Consider the following 9,081-nt stretch of genomic DNA (forward strand, 5'->3'; position numbering starts at 1 on the left):
AAATGTATTGTCCATGTGCATTCTGCAAGTTCATCAACACTCTTTTTTTTTTTATGTGTTACCTCACATGCAACGTTATCAGCATCAAATTTCGCCATCCTGCTGGCTGGTGCGGAGGTTTAAAACATCCATTAAACAAACACCTAAACCTAACCTGATCTTGATTCCTGATTCTTGTGTGGAGTTTGCATGTTCTACCTGTGGATGCGTGGTACTTACTCTCTGAGTAATTTCCTCACACGGTCAAAACAACATATCTGTTAGGTTGATTGGATTGAGCGTTTGTCTCACTGTTAGTGCTGCGGTAGACTTGCTACCTATCCAGGGTGTGCCCTGCCTCTCGTCCAACTGCAGCTGGGCTACGCTCCTAAAATATCAAAGGAGTCAGACTAAAACCTGACGTTCAAAGTTTCTCAAAGATGATCTCGCACACCCTGATAATGCGGTTGAAGGTCAAATATACTCGGACATGAATACATTTAGGTGGACCAGGGAACTCTGTGCATGCTCCACAGCTCCCACCTCGAGCAAAGGAGGAGGAGAAGAAGAAGAAAACATATCCAGAGTTGTTCAGGTTTGGACTGACAAAATAAATAGAGTTCATGCTGTGTCAGCAGATGAGTTGTTTTAGTCTGTGTTGAAGATGGTCAACTGGAAAATCCAACACTAAAAAACTGAACAGTCCCATATCACCCTCTATCGAATCGAATATAGTTCTGTAAAGAAAACAATCTCCCTCCTGCGCCTGTATACTGGAAACCAAGATGGTGCTCAGTTAAAATAGACAGCTCTCCATCATTAACCTAAGTTTGCGTGTAAACATACTGTATTTGAGAGTTTGCATTGTCATTGTGTGGCCCTGTGATGGACTGTCTGGGGTGTGTTTGATTTGCATATTTCTCAGCCACTGAATTTTCTACCACAGTAGGAAGAGGAGGATGAGGAAGGGGGGGGGGCAGTTATTGCAATCTGCAGTTTGTGTCACTAGATGTCACAAAATCTTATGCTCCTATGTGCTGACAGATCAAGTTAGGTTTAGGTGTTTGTTTAATGGACGTTTTAAACCTCTGCACCACCCAGCAGGATGGCGAATCTTTTCCAGATTTTCTCTCTTTCAGATGAATTTAGTCCACTGTAGCCTCTGCCGCTGTGGTTCAGCGTCATCCATCACAGACACGCTGCACTGCAGCTTTGAAAGAGGGGAATGACCTCACTCTCTTTTTACTACATCAAAAGACCAATACTCAAGATGCAAGCACTGCCTTTCAACTCATATGCGGACTCCGGGAGAGGTTACACAAAAACATTGTGAAAGAACGATAACCAATGGGAAACCTCCATCATCGCTGCTTGACTAATCAAGCATTCTTGACTGGTTAGTCCACCCAACAACAAAATGAGATTCATGTACAGATCTTTCAAAAATCCAAAACCGCCTGTCCACACAGCAGTAAATATACAGACAAGAAAAACAAATGTAGGAAGCTGATGCTTTTGCCAGGATGGAGTACTATCAAACGGACAAAACTAACAGTGTTAGATTTCACTAATGTTGAATAAGACTTCTCCATCCTCTGTGAAAGATTTGGTTAATTCAAGTTGCCATAATGATCTAATCTGTTAGCAAAGAAGAGTATCTTTTTCATTCACCTCCTGAAAGGCAGGGGCTATGGAGACTTCTATTTTCATAATGCTTTGATAAGAATAACAGGGTTGTTGTGCTAAAAGCCTGGATTGGATGTTGGCCACCAGCCCCCTTATTTCTTCTTATGTACCAATAACCTAATGAAGGTATTATGTATGTCCCATCGCTAAAATTTTGTATTTTATTCCTCGTGTTCCTCTGTGATTTGTCATTCATTCATAATAAGTGTTTAAGGATGACTGCCACACCCTAATTCATGGTGTTGCACAGATCCAGGCAAACCTTACAAACAACCCCCAACCATAGGCCCATTGCTACTGTCTTCATCATCGGTCAACCACTGCAAGGATTGACCTCTGTCATGTTATTACACCATCTGATGCTCTCAGCAGCTGACGTTTGTAAAGCCCACCGAAGCATGCCAGCCATGCCATCTCTGCCCTTTGTACGTGTCCCAACACTCCCTGAATACACTCCCTCTGGATGACATCCCATACATGCCACTGCTTTACTAAGTGGTGCAGGGAGGTTTGCAGGTGCCTCTTAACTTAATTTAAAATCTAACTTTTGGATAAAGCTGTGCTTACAGTTTTTTTTTCTTCTGCATCCTCATCAAGTGCTGTTGAGGTCTGTTAACTTTAGTCCCTCCTCTAGAAATCTGAGAGAAACCTTTCGGTGTGACTGGAAAGTAAAATAAAGATCTGAACAGGGCGGCGACTTTGAGTAAGCAGAATAAAAATAACTTCTGATTCAGGCATTTATAACAGGTGTATGTCCTGGAATTTAAACCTCATTTAGGAGCAAATCGTCCCACAAAAATCGACTAAATCAACGTCTGTGGAACAGTGCTATATCTGACATCTTATATTAGTCAACATTTTTATACTAACGATAGAAGAAATGGCTGCCGGCCACGTAAAATGAGTTGCTTGTGCAGGTCTTTCAACTAACTCTGTGAGTTTTTAAGGACATATTAAAGTTAATGGCTACAGAATAGTGAGACCATTCAACAGTTAATGAGCCTGGTATTTTTCTCAAGGTTTTGTTGGGAGGAGAACAAAAGAAGAGTAAATACTAACGTTCATCACATGGATGGTGACATGTCGGCCAGCGGAATGCTGCTGCTACACGTCTGTTTGATGTTAATGGGCTACTGTTGGGTCGTATCTCAGCCACATGCACTTTATTGTGCGCTAATGTGTCAATGGTTTTTGTCTTTTCGGAGTTCAGGGACAAAGGGAAAATGCCTCACCTTGGTGTTAAAGGCCCAACGTTCCTGGAAAGTAGAGTAAAATGTACTTAAAAAATAGCTCAAGACACCAAAGATGAAGTTTGTATCTTCCTTTTAGACATTTCTTCTTTTAGTCTCTTAGCCTGTATGTTGATGACGAGTGATTTTGGCACTTCTTTGTTTTTCATGCTTTGTGTATTGCACATTTTCCAAGATAGTGTTCTTAAAGTCACTTCCTGGTCAAAACTATCATCAAAACTGGATTAAAAATGCACAATTTAGAATTTCATAGAAATAAAGTGTGAACAGATCTTTTTGACAAATGGTTCAAGCTGACTGAACAAATTCAAATCTTATTTCCGATTGATGGACAAATATAAGCCGAAAATGTAGATTTTGGTCCACTTTATTTATATTTAGTCGTGGAAACTCTGGCAGTTATGGTAGCCACACTTAAAGTGACTCTGGGGGACTTGCAGGGTGCTTTTTAGTGCTTACACCCGTGTTGCTTACTGCACATTTGCTTGAATGCTATCCCTCAAATCCCTTTGATTAACTATGCTAAAAAGATCAAATATAAGTGTAAATTTGAAATCATTTCTCTTGTTGCTTGGACAGTTTTACAATGATTTGATTAAACAAAATACATTCATTTGCATTTATTTCTAAAGATTTTCTATTTTGGGTACTTTCAGAGCTGTGTTGCTTTTGTTTCCAGGGATAGATTGTTAAGCTTTATCTTATCTTGTTCTTCTTACTCGCTGAGTTTCAAGTGGAGAGTTTTTTTCTACTACTTTATTGAAGCTTTATTGTTCATTTTTCCGACTTAAAGCAACTGAACATCTTAACACTGGATCTTTTTTTCCTGATTTATCAACAGAAATATTTAATTAAACATTATTTATCTGTCAAAGTCAGTTTACCCAACACTGGAGAGTCTTCTTTAACCCAACCTGAGTTGTTTACCAGTCTAACCTGTTTTTAATGACCTGCTGTTTTTAGATGGTTTTACTATGGAACCCATTTAACCATCACTGTGACCTTTACTCTTTCCTCCAGGGGGCTTAATTGTATATCATTTGAAACAACAGGCCTCTATTCAACAAACTTCTTTAGGGATACACATGGGACATTCTTGTGCATTTTAACTTGTTTGCTAAAGCTGCAGTGCAGGGTCCCTGCTGCTTCTCACCTTCATTGTAATGCAGGCCAGGTTTATAATCCTGCCCTGGCCTGGGCCACTTCACACCTCAGTGAACACTGCGGCCCCCTGCTGAGTCTGAATGGGATTCAATGACCACATTTTACAGAACACACATGCTCATGCCCACATAAACACCAGAGACCTACACGCCTGCTGCCCAAACCAAACAACTCCCTTTTTCCTCCGCTGCCGTTCTGCTCTGCAACCTCTTTGTCTTGCAGGTGTCTGTTCCACAAGTCAAAAGGTGAACAAACACAGGAACGGGACAAGTCGTGGCCAACGATTACTCAGGGAAGTGATGTCAACAACGATTTGACCTCATCGGTGAGGCAATATGGCTTAATGACCATCAAGGGAAAGATAAATAATCTCGACATTATTAAAGAGACGGTGGGTTCAGGGTTTCTATAAGAAGTAAGAAGGTGGGGGAACAGACCTGTAAGATCAAAGCATTCCTTACCAGCCATTTGCACAGTAAGGGCTCAGGGTGGGGACTTGAGTGGGATGCTTAGGCAGGAGTGGGAGTCATTAGAGTATTTATAGCAGTTCATCCCTCATAAAAGAGCAGAGTCTAAAAATAGCGGGGGAAAGTTCAACCGATTCAACCAAAAGGAAATATTTGCTCCGTGCCCAGTCAGCACCATCACAGGTTCCGTGTAAAAGTGTAGAATGAACATCACTGAAAGCATCACAAACCGCATTCCATGCCCCTGTGTACGAAGAGAGAACAAATTAGATGATACAAATGTGACTGGAAGCAGAGGGAACACAACAAAATGACAACAGTCCATTAATTCTTTAAAATAAACAGATTTAAGTCTTAAGGAAAGTAATTACATTTACATAATTGGCGCTTGAGCATTTCAGTTTTCATGAAACTGAAACACGACACAGAAATCTTGTTATGTTCAGCCACTTCCATGAATACTTTAAATCAAAATAACACGGACAGGCCAAGCCTTGGACACTTTACTAGAGGGCAGAGAACACTGGAGGTCCGTCCTCTCCATCATGGAACGGTTATTATCCCTGTTAAGAGACGACTGACTGCTGACTGAATTAATATGTCAGACTCACTCTAAATTACAAACCCTTCCTGCACAATGTTGTATTTAAAAATGACTGGGGCCCATAATACAGAAAATGTTTTAATGTTTTCACACTGCCAACAAAATTTCAGAACGCTCTCACTGAGAGGCTCATGACAGACGCTAATAATGTGTTAATTAAAAGGCAACAGGCCACCCCAGAGCGTGATCCTACAGTTAGCTGAGAAGTGGCTTCAGTGGCAACTGGCTTTAAAGAGCCAATTATTGGTTTTTTTCTCTGCTTCTTTCCTGTTCCTGACACATAAAGTTAAAAGTTGTGGAAGAAATAGAGGAGTAGAAGTAAAGCTAATAATCTGTACTTCTGGTAATAAGGAAGTAACCTTATAGAAGGAGTTTTAATTGTGTCACAAATAAAACAGAACGTGGGACAAGGGCATTAAGGTGTGAAGGGGTCTTGGGCCTCTTGCTGTCCTCTTCTTCAAGATGCCTTTTACTCAGTAAACGTGGGTTGGACCACTAGCTAACTCGGCCATCATTTACTCAGCCCTGAGGTCTCATGACCGTATCTTACAAGAATATCTTATTGACAGTATATGACTGCGGGGTAACACAGAGGAATAAACACCTGCCAAAGTACAGTTCCATAAAGTGCCACCGGGACTGCATTTTGCCATGTTGAAACACACAGACAGATACACAAGATGAAAACAATGCCAGCTTCACTATCTGCTGGTAATCCTCTTCACTGACACATAGAATACATTTAAGATAAACAGATTTGTGGACGTGCCAGTGGCAAGTTCATTCAGCCCTCCCTGCTCCCTCACGGCAGCGCTGCTTTTTCTGGGCCAGGGGGTTTGGAATAACTGTGTGGAACAGTGACAGCTGTAGGAGGGTTCAAGTCTGGGGCAGAACAAGTTCGAACCACACCCATCACGCAGCGGACCGGAGCGGTGTCAAGGGCAAGAATCTACAACAGGTGCCTGCCTATCCGGGATTTGTGTGCAGTCAGACAGTAGCAGGCACGGGTACTTTAGCAGTTACAATGGTTTAACTGTTAGCTGGGCACTTTGTGATCATTAACGCTGACTTTTTAAGAACCCCAGCTCCAGGCTCTGAAACTCCTAAACCATCCTCCTCCTCCTCTTCCTCCTCCTCCTTCATTTGCTTCCTTGCTGGATGCCGCCTCCCTGCATGGAGCTGTGCCAGCGTTTAGAAACTTAAACTCAGGCAACACAGGTGGCATTTTGGCACGCCGAATATCTCCTGCACCCCTCCCTGAGGAGTCTGAGGTGTGGGGAACATATTATATATGTTATGGCAGCGTGTTAAGGAGCTAATAATATCTCTGTCACTGTTATTCTCGTCCTTCTGGCATTGTGGGTACATAATGCGATGGTTGAATGAAAAACATTCATACAGTGGAAGGCTGCACGAATATGACTTTTTCCTAAAGTTTTTATTTAATTTTTTTGTCTAACGATCTGTTTATTTTCTAAATTGGACCTAAAAAAAGTTGAGTTGAGTTGTATTTTTCCTACACGTTTAAGACAACCGAACAAAATCTAGCCACTTACGCGTAATTGTGATAATTAAGGCAGTTTTTCACGGAGTTGCAAAATGCTTTCGACTAATGTGATGAATACTTTTTACTGTGTGCTCACACGGATAATTCCTCAAGATATCACATCATTTGCCATATTTTCTTAAGATTAATTATGAGTCGACTATTCATGTTTTCCACTTTTGATAATAGCCCTTTATATTCTATCCACTGTCAGCCTCGTTTGTGCACATTTCTTCTTTCAGTCATCATCTGCTGGCTATCCACAAGTTTGCTTTATCTCTCTCCTCCTCATCTCCCTGTTGCCCTCGGGGCAGAAGGGTTTCCCCTCGTGAGCTGAAATCTTCCTGTTCAGAGGACTTAAAAGGTTTCTTTTTTTTTTTTTTTTTTTTACATCGACAGCATCATCTTAAACGAATGCCTGTCTCAACGTGAATTATATTTAGACACTTTTTTTTGTTCGAGATAATCATAGTTGCTATTTAATTGTCTCCATTTAATGCCTCTGATAAACGTGTTCTTTATCTTCATGTTTGTAACTTTTCCAACTTTTTTCCTTTGTTATATCTAATTTTCTACGGTAATCCTTTTTTTCTGACCATGTGTACTTTTTTCTTTTTGCTCTGTCAATAACTTTGTTACAATGTTCTAAAAAAAGGCACACAAAGTCCGTTATTTTCAGTCAGTTATGCTTGTATTTGGGGTACAGTCTGTGGTATCTTACATAACCTATTGACCCCCTGCTTAAGATCAGTAAATTAAAAGCTAAATTTAACTTGGATGCAGTCAGTGCTTCTTTTAGACCATAAAAACAAAAAAAAATCTCTTTTTTAACGATGTTTCATTCGTTTCTGATTCATTCCTTGTTTCTGGTTGATTTGTACTAACATCTGTGGCAAATTACCCTTTTTCCACAAACAGTATCTGTTCATTTTCAACCCATGGCTCGAATTAAACGTGTGCAGTTGAATTCAAACTCGGTGGGACAGCAAAAGGTAGCGGGGGTCCCATTTTTAAGCGCAAGCCGCCCCCTGCTGTTCAGACATTGCAATTACAACCCGACGACCCCAATAAAAGTTCGTTGAGACGGAGGTAAACTGTGAAAGGTAAGGCATAAACGAAAGAGTGAACGGTCTACGTCAGTATTTAATGTAACTTTTGTTTACATTTACATTTCTGTGTCAGGTAACTTTTAAATTTATTTTAAAAATATTTGGGTTTCATTATAGCATTTAAAATGGAGTCGTTACAGGCGCCTGCACGGAGTAATTTCCCTCCAGAGTAAGAGAAAAAGAGAGAGAGAGAGAGAGAAAAATGTCCCTCTTGGACTACTTCGGAGGTCACAATAAACAGATATCCGGTGCATTGGCCGAGAGAACATGAGATTCTCAAAATAAGGAAGTGGACCCACCTTGTCTCAAGACTGCGGAGGTGAGGGAGTGGCCACCTGCCACCTTCAGCTCGACTGTCAGGGAGACGGACTGTTAGGCCTGGACCCTCCAGGAGGGATTATATATACTTTGCGTCAAGCTTTTTGTTCTTGGAGGAGTTCAGTCTGAATCAGGTAAGGCTCCAGATGAATTGGTGATTAACAGGTTTGTGCCACCTCGGAGATTTGCAGTGTTTCGAGCGTTTGTGCAAGTGCTTGCAGTCAAATCTCCGAAACCACATTCATGGACGTTAAAGTTCAGGTTGAACAGGTCATAAACACATACGTCTTTTTTATTTTATTTATCTTAATTTAAGAGCAATGCTGGATGTTGCCAGGTTTGGCTTTTTGACGCCCTCGTGCAGTTTGGATTTCACAAGATAAGCCGATTCTTCTGGCGCTCTGGGAGACACTGGGTGCTGTTTTTCTCCCACACGGAGAACTTCGTTCACCATCAAAGCATGTCTGTGCAGGTGAGGAAGCAGCCAGCCGCATTCCAGCGCCTGGGGTCATGACGCTGCAATATGCAGACCCCCAGCACAACTTTGCTCTTTGCAGCACAACGAAAGAAGCAAAACACACCTTTTTCAATGACGCGCTAGCGCTGCCTTAGAGTTCCAACTGATGCACCAGAGTAAGTTTCTTTTCTTTTTTTTTATTTTATATCAAAAACAAACTTTTATAAACGCACATTTTTTACAAACACTAAGGAAAACACATTTAAAGCGACGCGGACGTTGATAATCAGATAATTCGGTCATCAAAAGACTGTAAATTAGCCAGAAACGGCATCTGATAACGTGTGTGGATGGAATGGATACCTGAACTGTCAGGGCTGCGTGTCTTAACAGATTCCGGCTTTCGTTGCGCCACTGTGCAGTTTGCTAAGAAGGACAAGACAGGACACTGTGTTCAAAGGCGTAGCTCGTGGACTGGAGTTTTTTCTTTATTTTTAATGT

Source organism: Leuresthes tenuis, unplaced genomic scaffold (assembly GCF_036924035.1).
Source record: "Leuresthes tenuis unplaced genomic scaffold, fLeuTen1.0.hap1 SCAF_13, whole genome shotgun sequence".
NCBI lineage: Eukaryota > Metazoa > Chordata > Actinopteri > Atheriniformes > Atherinopsidae > Leuresthes > Leuresthes tenuis.